We start from the raw sequence: 21,818 nt of genomic DNA, 5'->3' as shown, positions 1-21,818 counted from the left end.
CCCAGAGTTTGAGTCCAGAGGTCTGGAGTGCTGGCCAACTTTGAATTTCTAACAAGTTCTCTGGTCATGTTGATGCTACTGCTCTGGGGACCACACTCTGAGAATCACTGATTTAGAATACTGAATAAATTCCAGCACGTGGAATTTGTTTAAAATTACATAACATGTAAGATTTACAAAGGGACAAAGAATAAGCCAATAAATATACTTGACCTACCACCTAGCCTAAGAAATTAAACATTACAATGCAGTTGAAATCTCTTACAAATCTTTTCTGGATTCCATTCCTCCTCCAACTTCAACCCTGGGAGTAATCAATATCCTTCAAGTTTAATCATTATTCTTTAAGGTTTGCAGAGAACACTGCAAATCGAAGAGAAACAGAAAATCTAAAAAAAAAATTATAGGAAAAGAATATGAATAGGCAATTTTTGGAAGAAACCCAAAAGATCAGCAACTATCTGAAGACGTGTTCAAATTGTTAATAATCACAGGAATAAAAGTTTTTTTAAAAGTATGGAATAACACCTTATATTCATTTGATAGGCAAAACTTAGGAAGTTGAGTAAGGCCAAGGGTTGGAGGGTTGGCCCTGGGGGGTATACAGGAATGTTGTTGCCTATTGGTGGAAGAGTACATTGATGGACTCTTCTAGAAAACAATCTAGAGTTTCTGGATCCAAACAATATAGGTAGTATACACTACGACCTCTGCAATTTAGCTCCTGCATATCCATCACTAAGAAATGTTGCAGATCCAAAAGCAGACACGTTTGAAGATTGTGATGGCAGCTGGAGGCAAGCTGGTGTCCATGACTGAGGAGCGGACAAACAAAATGTTGTGGAAGCAATAATTCCTTGAACTAACTACCATCCAGCAGTTAGAAGAAACAGGAGACTAGATGTACACATAGAAACATACATAGGTCTTAAAATCTAGTCCTGGTTTAAAAAAAATAGACACAAAATGAGATTTCTAATCACAATACTATATGTATATAGTGTTTGAGAGGAAATTGCAGACATCATGCCCTTAATCCCTTAGTGTCCTACACCCTAGAGTCCTAAAAGCAAGAATAAGAACATTCTCTTACATAAGTGTGGTGCAATTATCAAAGTCAGAAAACTAGCATAGATACAATACTATTAGCTAATCCAAAAACATTCATATTTCTCCAATAGTCCCAATAATGTTGTTTATAGCAAAAGAAAATCCTGGGTCAAAAAAAGTAATAATAACAATAAATAACTGAAATTAAGATAATGTTATAAACCGATGTTACCTTAATAAATAAATAAATAGAAAGAAAATCCTGGGTCATAGACTGTGTTCAGTGATCATGTCATGTCATTTTTCCTTTAATCTCAACAGTGGTTCAGTCATTCCTAATGTTTCATAACCTTGACATTTCTAATGAGTACAAGCAATTGTTTTTAGGGTGTGCCTCAGTTTGGGTTTGTCCACTGTTTTCTCATGATTAGATTTGGGTTCTGCATATTTGGCAGGAATATCCGTGGAGTGATGTTGTTTTCTTCTCTATGCATCCTACCAGGAGGTGCTTACAATGGATTTCTCTCATTACTGATGAAATTGACTTTGTCATTTTGTTAAAGTGTGACTACCAGGTTTCCCCTCTCTAAAGCAATTACTTTTCCTTTGAAATTAGTAAGTGTCTTTGGGGACATACTTTGAGATTATATAAATATCCCATTACACATCAGACATTCATTAACTAGTTTTGGCATCCATTGATGATTCTTTCCTGAATTATTACTAGGATAGTTGTCAAATAATGATTTTCTAATTCCATTTCTTCCATATGTACTAACAGGCATTCTACTATAAGGATGATCTTTCTCTTCTCCCTCAAATATTTATTTCAGTATGGACTCACGGATTCTCATTGTATTAATGGGTTATAATCTGATACTATCTTTGCTTATCTTGTTACCAAATTGTCCCAGATCTGGCCAACGGGACCCTCTTTAAGCTAGTTGCAGGATCCTTTTCATACGTCTCCTTCCATCTTTGACCACTTTTTAAATTTCTAGCTCAAGCTGTTCCAGACTCATCTTGTATTTTCCAGACCCAGCCCTGGAACCAGGCTTTTCCCAGGGAGACCTGTTCTCCTTTAGAGAAGAATGCATTTTAGAAACCAAACTGGACATCAGGTGTGCTGGAAATCCCAATCCAACATGCCAGCTTTCCCATGTTCCATATTTACAACTCTCCTTTCCCGACAGTGAGAAACCTCCATTATACGAAATATAAGTACTTATTTGCTTAATTCAAGAATATTGAGAAAGTCATTTCAGAGTTCTAGCCCACACTTCTGAGATAAACAAGTCTTCTAACAACCGTTCAGTATTTGTTTAGAGTTTTCTGTCTTTGAGAAGCGGTCTTCATTAAGAAATGTCATATAAAGGTGATAAGCTTCCTTAGAACTGGTCCCATAGAACCCCGTTTTCCCTACTGTCACAAGATCCATATAGACAATACCTAGATCCATATATATAATATGGTTATAATTATAGCCTTATACATACTTGACTCTTGATAATCACTTATTTAATGAGAAAGTGATCCAAATAGTTTCTTAAGACTCATAAGCATTATGGATTAAAGAAAGAAAGATTATTTAGGAAATTATTGCCAGAAATAAGAGTTTCTAAACATTTTAGATTAAAGTAGCCAATTTTCACTTATTTTCCATCAAAACCTTTATTTGAGCACTGTCCTTTCCCGGGCACTATACTGGCTCTGCCCTACTCACGTGCTAAGATTAACCACACCTGGTGACTGCCCTTCAGGAGGTTGCAACCTGGCGGGGCAGAGGAGCTCATGTAAAGAGCCATATTTCTTTATGCTACAACAGGCCCCAAATTTATCTCCCTGCCTCCCTTCTCACTTTCTCCAAGACCATTTGAAAAACCACAAATTGGACTTAAGCTTTTCTACTTAAAACCTTTCAGGCTCCCTATTCTCTCAGGATGCTCTCCATGTTCCCTAGCATCGAATACAAATTCTTACACAATCAGGGACTTGTTTATCCCACCAGACTTTGCCTCTTTCTGTCCTGTCCCTTCCCCTATTTTCCCAGATCCACCTCTTCCACCACTCAACCTTGAAGTCACAAGCTCCTCGTGAAAGCCCTCCGCGAACCCTCAGCCTCTGATTTCCCTTAGGGCTTACCATGTCCCCTATCGGTGCACTTTCTGTGTTACTGTCATTCATTCGCACAAGTGTTTATTGAACAGCAATACTGTGCAGCCCTTAAAAGATGGAATCTGGAGCCAGACAAGCAGGCTTTGAATCCACCTCTCCAACTTCCTTGCTGTGTGACATAACCGTTCCGTGCCTCAGTTCCCTCAGCTGTAAGTGAAGGAAATCCTAAAACCCACCTCACAGGGTTGGTGTGAGGATTAAGTGAGTTAACGTATTAGAAAGGGTTTAGAATGGGGCAGGGCACGCCCTAAGCACTTGAGAAGTGCTTGCTGTTAGAAGCACTGTTCCTCCTGTATTTCTTTGTGCCACTTTTCCAACGACGGACTCTCAGTTTCCTTGTCTGTCTCCATCATAGCCTGTGAGCTACACAGAGCCTGAGGCTGTGTCTTGTTCTTCCTTGGATTCCTGTCACCTAGTACCACCCATGGCACATGGTAGTTCAGAAAAGGGTTACTGAATTAATATAGACACACTCCTGATTAATTAGTTATTTTTAATAGGGACAAAATGTGGACAAGATTTGAAGGCTTAAAAAAACAAACATTTTTCTTTCTTTCTTTCTTTTTTTTTTTGCTGATGAAGATTCACCCAGAGCTAACATCTGTGCCAACCTTTCTCTATTTTCCATGTAGGTTCTGCCACAGCATAGCCGCCACCGAGCGGTGCAGGTCGTGCCCCAAACCAGCTCCGCAATCGAGCGGAGCTTGAATAATTTAACCAGTAGGCTACCAGGCTGGCCCCCAAAACAAACTTTTTAAATTGGGAAACAGGAAATACACATAGATAACCTACAAGGATTGCTTTTTGAATCTATATACTAGATCCAGAATGGAGGGCTTCGTGGGCCCCTCCCTAGATTGCAATTAAGACGTGTGAATAAAGTCCCGTCCCATCCGGGAGTTAGAGATAATCTAATCAACCGAGAAGGCGAGGTCTGCCCGCTCCCTCAGGAGTATAAAAGGAGCTGAGAGAGGCATGAGCGACCCACTTCGGGAGCTGAGAGCGAAGTCACCAAGTGTGGGACTTTGAGACAGTGGAACCTACCCCAGGAGCCGACGGCGGGAGAGGGTGAGTGGACCACAGCGACCACATCAACCGGCGTGTTGAAGGGATCAAACGCCCAGCTCCTCAGGCCTTAGGAACTGTGAACAGTGGTTCTCTCTGAGGAGTGGGATCTGGGGTGCAGGTGTGGGTGAGGGGTTTGTTTTTAAACATACTCATAGTGTTCGATTTTTACAACTGCGCGCATTTCTTTTTCTATTAAACAAAGTTCCAGTTTGTTAAGAAGTAATCTGGACCCTGCATCTCCAGATTACACGTGACCATATTTTACAGCCCAAATATCAGGCCAGTGAATAGGACAAATATTTGACATCAGACCTATCGCAGATAGTTGGGGGAACTACGGTTACAAAATTTATATTTCTATTATCAAAGGATTACCAAAGTCTGAAATCAGGTCCAGGAAGAGCTACTCTGTGTAATAATGTAGTATCTCGTCAATGAAAAATTTAATTATCAGTGTTTTTATTTTAAAAAATCAATCAACCTGGTAATTGAAAGGTGAACCATAATTTATTTTTTTAATAACCTGAAATTATTTTTGCTTTGGGAATCTAATTGTACATGCTTGATTTTAATTACCCGGCCTTTTAAAAAAAATGTTGATAGAGTTTTTCTCATATATGAAAGCTATACAGACACAATGGATAATTTGGAAGATAAACAGAAGTATAAAATAGAAAATAAAATGTCGATAATCTATACTACTTCAGAAATAGCCACTGTGTACATTCTGGTGTATTTTTTCCAGGCATTTTTTTCTATGTGCATGCAAATATTTTGTTTCAAAACTAAGCTTATGTCATATGAAGTTCATTATCCTCAACATTGCTCATGACCATGACCTCTTTTTAATGAATATCTTTGGTCAATGTGATATAAATAGTTGCAGAGACGTCTTCATACAAATTTACCAGACTGTATTTAACAGATCCCCAAAGCTGAAAGTAGTAAGGAAAAGGTATATCCACGTATATTGAGTACATTCAAACCTTTTTTTTTTTCTCCAAGTATGCTATTCAACTTCAAACTAATGAAATAGGTCCCCGGTAATTGTGTTTAAATTCTTTTCTTTAAAGGGCACGGTTGGTGACTCAAGTTGGAGTAGAAGCTGCTGTGATAACTGAGTGGTTTTCACACATGGTTTTGGTCTCCAAGCTCAACAGTGAAAGCCAAAGGTCACCGTGCTTCCTCTTTATAAATAAGCAATTACACGGGTGACCTAAAAATAGAGTTCTTGTTGGCCAAGACAGGTTAATGAGAGCCGACTTGGAATCCTGTCGCATGGTAGAGCTGTTTCCGTGCCATGTGTAGCTAGGTTTGTCAGTCTTCTCTGGTCAGTAGCACATGTTTTAGATCGTGATGCGTCCACACAGGAATCGCAGCTAAGGAAGGTGTGGTTGACTGGTGAAGAGATGATTGCATTGTCTCTGATCAGGTCAGGGGGTTGGAATTCAGTGTCTTTGTGTATAGGAGCAAGAAAGGGAAAGTATGACTGCAAACTCACGCAGGGGTTCTAGGAGACCAGAAAGGAGGAGGAAACTGTGATGTGAACAGCAAAGCCAAACTCTTGCCCAGTTTGGGAGTGTAATTGTAATGGAGTACAATTAACTTATTTGACTCAAGTTATTTAAAAGGTAACAGTTATAGTTGTTTAAAGCAGAAAATAGGAAAGAGTAATAGCAGGGCATCAAAGTTAGTGATATCATATCGGTTGGCCTTGTTTTACGAAACTTATAAGCACAGCTGGGAATTCTCAGTTGTCAATCTAGAAATTTCCGTAGACGTAGACTATAGGTTTTGGTTTTGGGGGGCTTTTTTGGTTTTGGTAACTCAGTGATTTAAATTAAGGAAACGGAATACTGGAAGTGTGAACACTCAGATTAACAGACGGTAGACGCCTCTCAGCAGAGGCAGCAAAAAGACTCCAACGCTTCTCACCAGAAGTGTGTTTAGTTACCATTCAGTCTTGCAATCTTTCTTTTTAAGTACATTTTATTACAGTAATATTTTTCAATATTCTTGTCAAGTTTCTGGTGCCTCTGGAAAAATTTCAAGGCATATCAAAAGCATTCATGTTCTTTTCATCCAGTTACCATAATACTGGGACTATCTGGTCCAAAACTTGGGACCAAAAATTCTTAAACTCCTTCTAGACTCTAGTACCTCCTTTGGAAGATTGTCTTGACGTCACTTCGGGTTCCACATTTCGATCCCCCAGGCGGAATTAGGCTCACTCCTCAGGGTTCCCACAGCACCCAACAGAAAACATTTTATACCTTTTATTGCGCCGTATTGTAGCTGCTTACATTCGGGTCACGTCGGAGAACAGCGTCTTTCTCATGGTTGTATACCCACCTCTTAGACCAGTGCCAGTGCATAGTAACTGCTCACTGACATTTTTCTCAGAACCATACAAGGAGGAGATTGTTTTTGGAGGCAGTGTGGGCAGTTCTGAAACACATGGTATGGTTTCTGCTAAAGATGTTAACATGTGGTTGGTATCAGAACAGAGCCAAGCAAAGCAGCCATTATTCCATGTATTCCTGGAAAACTCATACCTCCATTTCTTTTAATCTTTCCACTCCCAGAACAATCGCTGCTCATTTCTAGTTATAGAAGAATAGTGCTAACTGACCCTCCCTTTTTCAAAGGAGAAGACAGTTGGCTCAGGGAAGAAAATGGGCTCTAGAGAAACCTTAGAGGCTGCCCTGAGACAGGCGAGGTACAGGAAAGATTCACCGCGCCGACGATCTCCATCATTAGAGAACTGAGGCAGATTTTCAGAGTGAAGATAAGGACCTTGGAAGAGTTCTCTGGAAATCAGGGCTTTAAGAATTCGGTTTTTCGAGGCTGGCCCGGTGGCATAGCAGTTAAGTTCACAGGTACCACTTCAGTGTCCTGGGGTTCACTGGTTCAGATCCCAGGTGTGGATATATGCACCGCTTGGCAAGCCATGCTGTGGCAGGCATCCCACATATAAAGTAGAGGAAGATAGGCATGGATGTTAGCTCAGGGCCAGCCTTCCTCAGCAAAAAGAGGAAGATTGGTGGCAGATGTTAGCTCAGGGCTAATCTCCCTCAAAAAAAAAATGATTTTCTTGTCACAGCATTAGAATTGATCTGGACCTATAGAAAGTGAAATCCTTGAAATTACTGTCGGCCAGAGTGTCCCCCTCTCTCTTGTCTCTTCAGATACTGATTTGTATAAGTGGTGTGGGGCCAGAAGTATTACTACGGCTGCTGTAGCTGCTACCGCAATCATAATTCTTGGAACCACAAAGAAGTTGGTGTGCCCCACTGCACTAGGCATGGATGACTTTGTCTCCCTGAGTGGCATACCTGCTTAAATGACCAAAGGTGTGCTTTCCTCTGCCTGGTCATGATGAGCTGGCTACCCCAGAACAGCAGTACCTGGGAGCTTCTCAGAGTCCCAGACCCCCAACTTGTGAATCAGAATCACCCTGGCTGCCTCTAAAGGGCTGGGGAGCCATGGCCTCAGAGAAGATTTGAGCATTTATTTAACAGACCTGTGGATCCCGATTTTATGAAAAGAATGAGTCTGGGAGCAGTTTTCGGTTTTGATTGGCTCATTTACTAAGTGTGTTTTAACCTCTCCCGATATAAGATGGGCCTAGCCAATTCTCCTCCCAATGCCTTGCCGGAGTGGGTAAGAGATGCCATCAGATCATATAAAGGAAATCATTTGGGGAGTCAGATTGCCTGGAAACGCAAGGAGCGTTCCCGTGGGGAGGACTTCCCCTTGGCTCTGAGATGACTGCCACTTTCTGTGGGCACTCGGATGAGTCACTTTTCCCCTCGAGAGTGCTAGGCGCTAAGGTATAATTGAATGATCTTGCGGGCATTTCCAGTTCTATCTTTAAATGGCTCTAAAATTCTTTCATCTTATATTTGGAAAAACTCCATCCTCCAACCCTTTACGGCATTTGCTGCCTTCCATCATTCTCACGGCTTCCGAATCTCAGCCACTCCAAAAAGGCACACAGATAAACACTTCACAATTTCCTTACACAATGCCTGCGGCAGGCAGAGAGGCTGGGCCATGTAGTTAGAGCGTTTTGAAAAGATAAAAGCTCCTTAAAAATGAAAGATTATTATGTGGAAGCAAGGAGTCCAAAAATAAAAAATAGTTAAGAACCTTGAAGGACCTTTTTTTTTTTTTTTTGAGGACAGTTAGCCGTGAGCTAACATCTGCTGCCAATCCTCCTCTTTTTGCTGAGGAAGACTGGCCCTGAGCTCACATCGGTGCCCATCTTATACTTTATATGTAGGACGCCTACCACAGCATGGCTTGCCAAGCGGTGCCTTGTCTGCTCCTGGGATCCAAACCGGCGAACCCTAGGCCACCGAAGCAGAACGTGCACACTTAACCGCTGCACCACCAGGCCAGCCCCCGAAGGGCCATTTTTAATGATTTCCATAATATCATAAATTTTGTGCACGGTTGCAGGATAAAACCCTGAATAGGATGCCGACTACTACAAGACATTTGCCATCCTGAATTAAGTCCTATGTATGGTATCACCTGCCAGGATTTTTCCATCTCAAAAAAGATGTAATTGCAGGAAAACTATTATAAATATTGTAAAATCTGTGCTTAATTAACTATCGCTACCACTGATTGCTCAGCAATTTCAGTGTATGTAAAGATTACCAACCACTCAACAGGACACATGCTATACTCTTCTCAATTCAACTTGAGTATTAATTAGCATTTCTTTGGCACAACAGACAAAATAAAGACAAAGAAAATATTTTCCTTAGATTTTTTTCAAGTTAACACTTTTGCAAATCTAAAAGTCTAATCACGCCAGCACAATATAATAATTTTATTTTTTATTTTTTTAACAATTTTAAAATATTACAATAAACTTGCTTTAGGTTTGCCATGTTAGGTATTTTCTTAGGGCATGGCTTTTGTCTGCCTTCTAGGGCACAAACGGGAGGATGATACAAGAGGGGAAGTTAAGTCTAGAATTCTTCGCGTAAAGGCTCCGCCAAAGAGATCAGCATGTCACTATCACTTTGGGTGAATCTGTAACAGATCAATAATGTATTCCCGAGTCACTGATACTACTCGCCAGTTCTTTTGTCTTATTATTCTTTTCAAGGAATAAAAAGTAAAGTTATTCTAAGCAGTAATGTACAAGTGAGTTATTGATAGTCTTTTAGGTGAAATACTCAAATACAGCCAAAAAAACCGATAGCAAACAAGCTGTCCCTTGGGTGATACTATCCAAGATAAGCCAGCCTGTTAGCATCATCACTTTCTTGATTTCACCTTCTAATCTCATTGTCTGCTGCCAGATCCTGTATCTTGGGTTTCAGTGTCCTACCAAACACTAGCTGTGCCCTCCAAACATCCTTAAATCAAGCATGAAAGAATAATGGCACAAAATACACTACTTGCTCATTAGAAACCTACTCTTCCGTAAGCCTTGCATTAGGCACAGGGAAATTAACAGGACGTGGCCTCTGCCTTGGAAGGCCTCACGGGAAAGACGATGACAGAGTTTACAAAAATGATGATCATAGTGCAATGAAGGCTGCAACAGAGGTATAGACAAGGTACTATGGAAGCACAGGGAATGGAGTACCTATGTTGATGGGGAGGGCAGGAAAACTTCATAAAATAATTAATTTTAGGGTCTTAGGGGAAGTAGTAAGAGAATTTTCCAGGTAAAAGGAACTGCAGACCACGGAGTTCTGAGAAAGCATGGCATCTATTTTGGAAATCACACTTGGTCTCAAAGGCTAGAAGAGTAACAGTGGAGCAGTAGGCAAAGGAATGATTGGGGATGCCTTAAACGTCTTGCTAAAGAGTTTGGACTTTCTCTGAAAGTTAATGGAAGGCCACTGGAGGATTTTATGTAGGAGAATGACAAGATCAGATTTGTGTATTTTTTAAAGACACTGAATTTTTAAAAATACAGATAAACTAGATGGAGCCAAGACTGGAAGTCATCGACTCAAGCTATTTCAGTACAACTTAGTAAATACTAAAAGGATTAACAAAAGGAGAAAGAAAGGGAGGGAGGGAGGAATGAACAAATGAATGAAGGAAGGAAGACTCTGACAGTAAGAAGTGAAAAGAGGGGGACACTTTCTGAGATATTTAGTAGATAGACTCAACAGAAATTGGTGGCCAGTCAGACAGAAGTGAATAAAAAGAATGAGTCTAGCATGACTGCCAGGTTTCTGGCTTGGGCACCTGAGGGGCACAGGTGCAAGTCACTGGTGTGAGGACAGCAATAAGAGGAACAGGTCTCATGGGGGAAGGGAGGAGATTATTGGCTCAGCTTTGGCCATGTTGAGTATGAGGTTCTTGGAGTTTATCCCATGGAAATATATATCTGGAGCTCTGGGGAGAAGTCTTTACCAGAAGCACCTTTTAGAGTCATCATTGAATGTTTGGAAGTTGAAACCAAAGAAGTCATCTAAATGACTCTGAGACTGTAGAGTGTAAAAGAATGGCAGAGAATGATTAAGAAATATCCTTAAAAACCAACAACTGGGGGCCCGATTGGTTAAGTTTGTGTGCTCTGCTTTGGCGGGGCCAGGGTTTCTCTGGTCCAGATCCTGGGCGCAGACCTAGCACTGCTCATCAAGCCATGCTGAGGTTGCACCCCACATAGCAGAACCAGAAGGACCTACAACTAGAATATACAACTGTGTACTGGGGGGCTTCGGGAAGAAGGAAAAAAAAGATGACGATTGGGACAGATGTTAAGACAGGACCAATCTTAAAAAAAAAAAACGAACAAACCTACACCTGTAAGGCAGGAAGACCGGGGGAGCCAGACCCTCTCAGGAGCCCCTAGAGAGGTAGGCAAAACAAGAGAATTTCAAGAAGGAAGTACAGATAAGAAGTGAATTTCCTCATCTGTCAAGTAGGTTATCAGATGATGCTCATGAAGTGTTTATCGAGAAGCTGGCACATAGTAACTACTAAATAAATGGAGTAGGCTGGTTAGTTTTGCACAGGACATGTCCAATGTGGTCAGACTCTATGGCAGTGTGGAGGATAGATAATTTTGCTCACTCTGTTCCCTTTCTCGTGGAAAGAACACTGGAGAAATGAGTCGTTGATCAATGATATTCATGATGTCCATTACTGGGGAACTTACTAGTACAGTTTCATCAAAATCAATTCATATTTACACATCAATGAAGAAAAATATCCTGTGACTATAAATACTCCTTTACAGCATAAATTTTTAAAGCCATTCCAAATTAATTAAAAAGACCATGATGGCACTTGTAAACAGCAGGGACTTAAATGCAGTTATTTTGGGAAGCCATAGTGTATAAAGCTATTAGAATTCCATTTCCATCTTTACTTGTAAAAGAAGCACATTTACTTTACACGATGAACACTAAATAAAAGGAAAAGAGCTTAATCAGCAGTAAAAAGTAATTTGAGTTAAAAAGTGAATTTCCCTAAGACTGTAAAATCAGTTGGTCTATAAGTTTGTTGTAGACATACTTTTCCTGGCTGTCATCCGATGTTGTAAGTTACATTGCTGGTTTTGTTCAACTCTATGGAAGTGTGCTGTAGTAACTCTGAGTTGTCCTGACAGGCGCATGCCAATATATCGACAAAAGCACGCTCATTTATTTCTAAAGCCACAATCATGCTTCTTATTTAAAGCTTATCAAAGGAAACTGGGAAATGGTATGAATGGTTTCTTTTCTCCTGATGACAGCAACCCAGGATGGACAGACTAGAAGTAAACAATACTGTAAAAGATCATGGAGTGGCCTCATTCATGAAAGACTAAAGAAGTTACCCTTGGTGATGCTTTTCACGATATAACTGATTTCTATAGTTTTCATCCTTTACAGCAGTGTTTCTTAATAAAAATGAAATCCTTGAAAATGAAACTTTAAAAATACAAGTCTAGGGGCCGGCCCGGTGGCGCAGCGGTTAAGTTCGCACGTTCTGCTTCTCGGCGGCCTGGGGTTCGTCAGTTTGGATCCCAGGTGTGGACATGGCACCACTTGGCAATCCATGCTGTGGTAGGCGTCCCATGTATAAAGTGGAGGAAGATGGGCACAGATGTTAGCTCAGGGCCAGGCTTCCTCAGCAAAAAGAGGAGGATTGCAGCAGATGTTAGCTCAGGGCTAATCTTCCTCAAAAAAAATAATAATAATACAAGTCTAATTTTTACAATTAAATTCAAGTGGACAAAGTTAACCTGTCAAACTGCTGTAAAAGTTTCTAAAATTCTTGCTGTCAATTTCTATACTTATCTCTTCTCAGATCAGCAACAAGCAGTTCATAGGTTGGCGCTAGTTCACAGACTGCACTTTGAGTAGCACTGGCTTAGAGGACGATTTCTCTTGATGTATCCATGAGAATGAGGGGAGAGGATGGATTTCAGTAATTTACTACATACTCATCTTTTCTGACTCACTTTTACTAAACCCACAGAAGGATAATGTATACGCCAGAATGCACGTACATTTGCAATGGAGTGATTCCTTTCCAGGATTAGAAGACACAGGAATCCGAATTAACAATTAAAAGTTTGTTTGTTGAGCAAAGAACCAGAGCATAAGAAAGCAAATGATCTTAAGGGTTGTTTAAGGCAAAGAGCAGCTTAGCAGAGTGGTGGAGGCAGGGATTTCTGTAGGGAAGCCACTGGGAGTTGAATCCCAGCTGCATGACAGAAGCCTTGTGTGACCTTAAACTTTCTGAGGTTCTGTGTCCTGATTCCTATAATTGGGACAATGTCAATCTGGAGAGATTTATAAAAGGATTAATCCAGTGCTTAATACAGTACCTAGTGCATAGTAAGCATTCAATAAATGTCTCGTGATGTTATTAATACCATCCTATAGTAAGATATGTCTCTACAACAACCAGCTTGCTCATGGTATACAGACTCAACAACTCTTCCCTAGACAGTGCCGGATAAACATAACCTTCAAATCTTTAGACTTTACTCTTTTGTGTAACCGGTCATCATCCTCCCTCTGTTCTCACAATCTTCCTTCAGACAGATACGATAAAATCAATTCAGTTTCACTTACAATCACATTCCAGTACAAATTCCCTTAGATTACACCAAAGCCACCTTGACTTATTTTTTTTTTTTAATTTTTATTTTTGGTGAGGAAGATAGTCCCTGAGCTAACATCTGTGCCAGTCTTCCTCCATTTTGTATGTGGGATGCCACCACAGCATGGCTTGATAAGCAGTGCATAGGTCCACACCTGGGATCCAAACCCCTGATCCCTGGGCCGCCAAGGCGGAGCATGCCAGCTTGACCACTACACCAGCAGGCCGACCCCTTGACTCAAGTTTTAGATGTTTCCAAATGTTAGTCATCCATTGATAGGCAACCTTTTGGTTTATAGCCACAGATATGGTATATAAACGCCTTCATTGTGGCAGAGTTTCTGGTTTAATTCTCTGAGGACAACCATATTTCCTTTTATTTCAAGTTCTCAAGGAGCTCCGCACTGGTTGGGCATTACGTTCCCACATCCGATGGCAAATAAATCCACATTAAAAGCAGATTCTAATGAGAATAATTCTCTGGGAACAGGGATTCCGAACAAGAATGGCTGTGATATTTTGACAGCTGGAGTCAGCTTAGGATAAGCTGGTGCCTCCATTGCTGCCAGGGAGGGTGCAACCAGGCTGCAGAGCTATCCCAACCACCTCCTCTTGGACCAGTTCTAACTTCCAAATCTAAAGGCCATACAAATACCCGTTCTCCTACTTCTAAATAGTCAGCACACAACTAAACATTTCAAATTGCTTCCATGTAAATAACATTCCAGACACTCATTTTCAGAAAACATTCCCGAAATTCTGAAAATATTAAGAACATTGGACCTGATTAAATTCCTTTAAGCAATCATTTGCTATCCCCCACCCCCAAGTATAAGAATAGCACTTTTGGAAATAAATTAGAAAATACAGAAATTTTTTTAAAAAAATTGTTCACTTCACCCAGTGACATCCACAATGCACTTAAACAGTTAACACTGTTAATGTTTTGGTTTATTTCTTTCTATTTTAACTTGCATTTTTACATAGTTGTAATTGTACAAATTATAAATTTTTATCCTGTTTCTTTTCATTTAACATTACAAAGTAAGCATCTTCTCCATGTTAAAGTCATTAAAGGATACCTTTAAACCTGAAAAATGTCATTACATAGATATTTCATTATGCAGATATCCAAAGTGATGTCACCCACTGTGTCAATTTTTTAAACCAATTTCTATCTCAGAATCTGATTTTTCTCACAAGTTCCAGAAAAAAATGCAAATAGCTGTTTAGCATAGCATGGAAAACAATAACAGCATAATAAATTTTAGCTTTTCTTACTGATATAGTTATCTATCAGGAGTTTCACTGTTCTATGAAAACTTAAGTATACAATTTTTAGGAATTCACACTCCTCTGTATTCCTAAAATCCTCAGAAATAGTGCCTTTCTCCAAGCATACACTTTGAGTACCTTTACTTCTTTTACGATCCTGGTTTATTCCTTACAAACATATCGCTAATGAAAACGGTCATGTGAATTATGGAACTTTATGTCAGTGTGCCTATAAAATTCAGCACCATAGCATAAAATAGGCTTGTAATAATGGCCTGGTACCTTTGTTTGGACATTGACAACAATTTTTGGAAGCTGGAGAGCATGTTGTGATTCAAGTCTCAGTTCTGTTTCTGTATCTCTGATCTACTCACTTTTCTCCATTTTCCACCATCCTCATCATAGTCAACACCATCATTGTCCCACCGTTTAGCAAGGTAGGAAACATCAAGTCCTTTATTCCATTGCACCAATTCCACTGTAGGGCTCCCTCCCATCCATTCTCCACAGAACAGGAAAAATGATTTTCTTAAAACATACATTTCCTGTTATGCAGCTGTTGTGCACTATCCTTAAAATAAAGTTGAAATTTGGGGCTGGCCAAATGGCATAGCAGTTAAGTTTGCCCACTCAGCTTTTGTGGCCCGGGGTTCGCCAGTTCAGATCCCAGTTGTGGACCTACCACCACTTATCAAGCCACGCTGTGGTAGGCGTCCCACATATAAAGTAGAGGAAGATGGGCACAGATGTTAGCTCAGGGCCAGTCTTTCTCAGCAAAAAGAGGAGGATTGGCAACAGATGTTAGCTCAGGGCTAATCTTCCTCAAAATAAATAAATAAATAAATTAATTAAATCCAAATTCTTACCCTGGCCTACAAGGAAGGCCCTGAGTGGTCTGGTCCCTGCCAGATCTCCAGGCCAGCTCTGTCTTCCTTTCCTTACTTTCCTGCAGCCCGTAGGGTCTTTCATCTCCCTGAACCCCCAGACTCTTCCCACCTCAGGTATTTGCACTGCCATGTCCTCCACCAAGAATCTCTCCCTCCTCCTCTGTCTGTGATTCATTCTCGTCACTTAGGTCTGGGTCTCCTGGGAGACACAGCCCATAACTTCCTGTCTAAAGTCAGTCACTCCGGCTATTCTGTGTACCTCCCTGACAGCACATATTACAACTAATAATTATATTCTTTGCTTAGTTACTTGGTATCTCTTTCCTCGTCTGTATGTCAGTTCCCTTAGAGGCAGAAACCATGTATATGTTGTTCATCCTGAGATAGCAGAGTGCCTGGCCTATGCCACACATTTAACAAATAAGTGTTGGGGAGGGAGGGAAGGTAGATAGCCAAAGCTGTGGGAGCGTGCAGAGTGGGGCCAGGAGGCCCTAGGACGAAACCCCACTGTTAAAGGGATTGAGAGACTAAAAGGAGCCTGCAAAGAACACTTAGGAAAACTGGGAACGGGATGCCCCAAAAGGATTTCAGGTGGGAAAGTAACCCGACCATATCCAAACTAATATTGGTTGCACATCCACCATGTGTATTAATATGTCTAGGATTCAAGACACACGTGGTAGATATGACAACTATCTTAAATAGAAGAAATTGTGAAATGCTTCTATACTCCTTTTTTCTCATTCAGTATCTTCCAGTGATGAAATGAGCTGTAGAAATACAGTAAGATAGCAATGTTTGTTGAACATGCCCAGTTAAAAAACAATTGTGTTAGAGGAGGGAAAAAGCACGACTCCTGAAGCTTTTTTGTGAAGTAAATGTTATGATGTTTGCCTCAAACCGTTCAAGAGCATTTCTCCTTATGTAAGCTTATCCTGGTCATGCTGCTTACTTAGGTCGGTGTCTGCCTGGATTATCTGTGGTCTAAATGCCAGCTCTGTAAATTAAACCTGTCAAGTGACAGCTTTGCCATAGCGTGCATAGCCAACCTTTAAAATTTATTTATACTCTATTCCCTTTCTCCAGCCAGATTAAATTCTCCTTTCCTAAGCTATTTTTGCCTCCTTTCAGACTGTGGCACAATTCAACATGTTCTAAACAATCACATGGTGACTGTCGCCCTCCTGATTTCCAATTCCCAGATGCCTTTTATTCAGACTTTAAAACAGCAAAAGAAATTTTTCCAAGTTCACTAACAATAAGAAGAGTTTTCTCCAACTAGATTCCTCCATTACCAGTATGTGAATCAGTCATAATAACGGCATGCTATGAAAATGCTATGCACTATTATAGGTTCATAATAAGTCCTTTATTCAGTGTCCTAAGGAAGCAGTTCCTTCCAGCATACAAATATTTTTTGACTAATATTCTCTTGACTAATCTATCACATCTTAATATGCATGCTGAACCTCCACCGAAGTATATATTCAGGGCAGGGTTTCTAATATGAAAATGTATTTTCGTCTGATTTGAATACTTACCTAAGCCAGTTTCAGGTGTATATTTAAGTTGATCAAAATTAGACATGAAAAGTAATGGGACAGAAAATGGATATAATCGAGATTAACTAAAGAGAATTGTTACTCAAAAGAGATTTATTTTTATAAGTTTTTAGAAAACCGTCTTAATCAATTTTAGAGATAAAACATTACCTCCAATGATGGGGTTTAATGACTTAATAAAATGTTTACTTCTGATCCAGCAGGATTCATTCATCTAAACATACTTACATCTTTAGCACCCACCAGGATGAGTGATTGACAGTCTGTGTCTGACACTGTCATACAAAACACAATACTCCGGTGCAGCTATTGCCCCGTGGACTTTGTCCTTGAAAGGCTTGTGACGAGCTTAATTGCTCATTGGCGATTTCTATGTCTAAAATTCCCACAGAAATGATGATGTAGCACTGCCCTTTGGTTTTGATTATTCATCAAACTTATTAAAAAGTCTTCATGTTCTCATCACAAGAAAAAAAAATGTAACCACGTATGGGGACAGATGTTAGCTAGACTTTACACCTGAAACTAACATAGTTAGGTGTCAATTCTATTTCAATTAAAAAAATAATAAATACAAAAAAATACATGGATATAAAAAAAGACAATAACTTTAAATCAACGTCTTAAAGGAAGAAAACTGTCATTTTTTTTAACATAGGGCAGGCTTTAGTTTTAAACATTTATACAGTGAAAATTATATTTTCATAGAAATTGAAGGACACTGTACATTTTTTAACATTGTTTTTACAATCACAAGAAGATTAATTTTAGATATAAAATAAAATAAAATAGTCTGTTCTATAGCAGCAAAAAGAAAATAAACTTTTCCAGTGGTGATAGGAGCACAGCTGTCTCCCTGAAGTTTTAGAACACTTCATAAGTATGGGAATACACTTAAGATCGTCTTCTGCACTAGACTCAGACACCCACCGGGATATTTGCCTCTATTACGTATACTTGGCACGTCATCATACCTTGCAATCTGCTGTCTTTTTCTAGGTTGTTATTGTCATATTTGATCTTTCTATCATTGCAATGGTAATACTCTTGTTAGATTAAATGTTTTTTGATCAGCCTTGCCCATAGCCCCAGCTGGCCACTCATAGCCCTAATGCATCCGAGGAGATTGAAAGAGATGAACGCCTCCATTTCTTTGTATGTCCGGTATAACTGGATTCACTCAGTGTTTCCCAGGAGATCTGCTGTCTTTGTAAGGGTTTCTCTGCTCTTCACCGTCAGGATTGCTGCTTGCTTGTCTTCTGCAGTGTTTCATCTTCCATAGGGATCTCCTCATCATGCTTTTATGGTCCTTTTTACCTCCCACTGTTGGCTTTTGCATTTTGAATATGCTGATGAAAAGTCCTGCCTATGATGATGAGCTCAAGGGGACGTTTTGCTGAGAAAAGGAACTTACAGCTGGGCCTCTTGCTAAGTGGCAGAAGTCTTCCCTCTTAGGACTCTTCTGGAGCATTGGCATTCAGAGGTCTTCTCTTACTTTTGGATATCTGGACCACTATTGGCAAGGCTGTTGGCTCAGTCTGGACACCTTCTGCTAATAAGTACAGGTGCTGATGCTCCAAGTGCAAAATCTATAGAGATTAGTGAGTCCTCAGACTTCAGGAGTCTCCTGACCAATGTTGCGAATGACCACTGTTCTCTAAGAATCAGCAGCTTAAAACTATTGGGCCGGGGCCCGCCCTGTGGCCGAGTGGTTAAGTTTGCATGCTCCACTTCGCTGGCATCAGGTTTGCAGGTTTGGATCCTGGGCACAGATCTAGCACCACCTGTCAAGCCATGCTGAGGTGGCATCCCACATAAAGGAACTAGAATGACCTACAACTAGGATATACGACCACGTACTGGGTGTTTGGGGAGAAAGAAAAAAAAAAAAAGAGGAAGATTGGCAACAGATGTTAGCTCAGGGCCAATCTTCCTCACCAAAAAAGGAAAAGGGGGCCTTTCCTGAGCACCCTATAAAACATACTCCTCCTATAATTAAAAACAACAACAACAATAAAAATTCTTGGGCTGAGTGGAGCAAACACCCTCAGCCTCAGTTCACAGCAGTGAACCATAATGGCACAGGACACAGAAACATGGCAGCTGGCAGATGGGCAGGCCCATGACTACCCTGAGAGATTGAGTGTGCTGGTCAGCAAGATCACATTTATATCTTGTCTAAAGTGTGTCCTTTCCCTCAAGGGCAAAAGCTTTCCCTAGTTTTTCATCGGTGAACTACATCCTTTTCAGAGTAAAACAAGGTGCTACCTCATCTGTGAGGTGAAGAGCCCCAGGAGCTGAATAACTAAAGCCCAGCTTTTAGAGCTCGGTGAGCAAAGCAGACTGGATATTTCATGCCAGCGCTGCTTGTGGTAATTACGGGATCCGTGGATCACAAGGCTCACAACTTGTATCACAAGTTCTACAGGAAAACTGGCTGATGCTGATTTGGCTCTGCTTACCATTTGCTGAATTTATATCTCGTCCTACCAAATTCATTTTTTGAAAAGTCATTACATGGTGCACTTTCACTATTCCAATGAGATTACTGTGCTGACCAACTTTTGGAGTAGAATAGCTAATTAAGTGTGTTTTTCAACTACACTATTGTATATGTTGGTCAAGCTTTTTATTTATTATGATGTTAATTCTGCCCGTGAGACGTCATCAATATTTGTCCCAGTGGGCCGTTAATATTTTAATTTTGTCAAAAGTCTTTTGCCATATAGAAGTTTTTAATTTTTATATAATGAAATCTGTCTTTTCCTTTGTGACTTGAGTTCCTTGACCTACTTAGGAAGGCCCCTCCCACCCCAAGATTATTTCTTTTAATCCTCCTATAGTTTTTTAGGACTGAAGATTTTAAAATCTTTACTCCTTTTATAGTTTGTGAAGGGACATAATATATTTCTCAAGTTCTTTAGTTTTCCTTGATTTACATGGATTCAAAAGTTTCCCAGGCAAGCAATTTCTTTAAATTGAAGATGATTTGACTTTGTTCCTGTGAAAGCCTGACCCACTTCTTTTATTTCGAAAGCACTTACTTTGTTTACAGAGTCTATGTTTATAAGAAAGTTGAATAACTCTGCAAGCAAAGTCTCTAAATAGAGGCTCTAATAAATCCTAAGATGCTGCAGTACGCGGACCTAGGGACACAGTTTGATCCCTAAAGCTCTCTCCAATCTACTTCTCGGTGAGAACAACAAACAAAAGACCTCAGTGTGAGTAGAAAACCAAGTTAATCAAAGCAGGTAAAAGTCCTGTTGCCTCCTTCCAGAAAGCAGAGGAGACGGGTTTTCAGATTGTAAGTGACAGAGTTGCCCTTGTGTAGCACAGAACAATTGTGATAAGGCTTTACTCCTTAAGGGCCTAAATAATGAAGACAGTGGAACAACAGGACTGAAGATGAATAAAAAGGAAGCTTTAGCTTTGACGCAAAGAATTACATCAGTCCTCGACAAGACCGAAGGTTCTCAATTTTTAAAGCGCTTCCTTTTAGCAGTGCCTAACCTTTCATTATCTGTGACAACACATCAAGTGAGCAACAGTACAAAGGATGCATGTGATTTCGAAATGGCATGGTTGGGCCGACTGCAGCTGCTCGCGTCTGTAGCATGGAGGCGGGACCAGGGAAGACGGTAGGAGCTAGCGTTCTATCCGCATCGCAGGCCGCTCTCCGTCTTCCGCGGGATCAGTCTGCGGAGAGAAGGTCCTCCCCACCTGGAAGGGCCCGGGCCACAGGTGTCCACGTGTCCGAGCCTCGGGCCGGGCATTCCAGGTGTTGAGTCACCGGGACGGCGTTCATGCGACATAAGTATTCTTTGATGACGGAGATGGCAGGGGCGCAGGTGCCAAGGTAAACCGCTGGCAAAGGTGACTGAGGTTGACTTAAGGCAGCCAAGCAGGGCCGGGGCGGGGCCGCGGCCCCAGCCCCGCAGGGACTGCATTTAAGTTGGAGGCAAACTTCAAGCCTCCATGTGACATGTGCGGACCCGTCGCTGGTTTTAACTCTGAGAACCCGCCTGTGCGGCAGGACTCCTGCCAGCCGAGAGATCGGCCTGCCCCCGCGCGCCTCCCACCCGAGCCCACCGCAGTATTGCTCCCCCCAAGTCCCTGCCCGGCCCCCGTCCGCCCCCGCGCGGGCCACGCGCCGACCCCAGCGCTCCGCCATTCATCAACCGGTTCACACCGGTGGCGGCCGCCGCGCGCTGACGTACGCAGGGGGCGTGGCTCCGCCTCCGCTCGTCGGCGCCCGGCCGTGATTGGTGGCCGGCGGGGCTCACGTCGCGCCGGCTATAAAAGGGCGGGCCTGTGACGCAAGGGCGCCTCGGCGCGCGCATTGGCTGCCCCGCCCGCAGGCCGGCTTGGGACGCGCTCTCCGCGGAGCCGCTCGCTGCATGGTAGAGTCTGGTGCCCCCGCCGCCGCCTGCCGAGCCGCAGCCGCCCCGCCACCGCCGCCACCGTCCCCTGCCCTGCCGCCGCCTGTGTCGCCGCTGCCTGTATCGCCGCCGCCTCGGGACCGGCTGTATGATTAGGCCACAATCTTCAATGAGTAAACATAGCCCTGTGAGTATCGGGCGCGCCGCCGCCGCTCGGCCGGCCCGCCCCGGACCCCCCCGGGCCCGCGGCGCCTTTGTTCGGAGCCCGGCGTCCGCTCCCGCCGCGGTTCCGGGGGCCGGCCGGGAGGGCCGGGGACCGGCGCGGCGCCGCGGCGGGACGGGCG

The 21,818-nt window shown here is 41.8% G+C and overlaps 1 protein-coding gene across 4 annotated transcripts in view; it reads left to right on the top strand.

Moving 5' to 3' along the window:
• The window catches only part of PTP4A1 (protein tyrosine phosphatase 4A1), a 39,184-nt gene that overhangs the window by 7,933 nt on the left and 9,433 nt on the right, over window positions 1–21,818 (top strand). For 2 of the 4 annotated variants that reach the window (XM_046639442.1, XM_046639441.1), the window contains exon 1: window positions 21,474–21,661. The exons of 1 other annotated variant lie outside the window; for it this stretch is intronic. The gene's annotated coding sequence lies outside the window, so the exon portion shown is untranslated. Of the gene's footprint in view, window positions 1–4,275; window positions 4,294–21,473; window positions 21,662–21,818 lie in introns of those variants that run through there. One more of the 4 variants, XM_046639446.1, reaches the window with a different exon arrangement.

This window comes from Equus quagga, chromosome 15, assembly GCF_021613505.1.
Source record: "Equus quagga isolate Etosha38 chromosome 15, UCLA_HA_Equagga_1.0, whole genome shotgun sequence".
In the NCBI taxonomy this organism is placed as follows: domain Eukaryota; kingdom Metazoa; phylum Chordata; class Mammalia; order Perissodactyla; family Equidae; genus Equus; species Equus quagga.
Note: the sequence above shows the minus strand (reverse complement) of the source record. Positions and strands in the feature narration are given on the sequence as shown.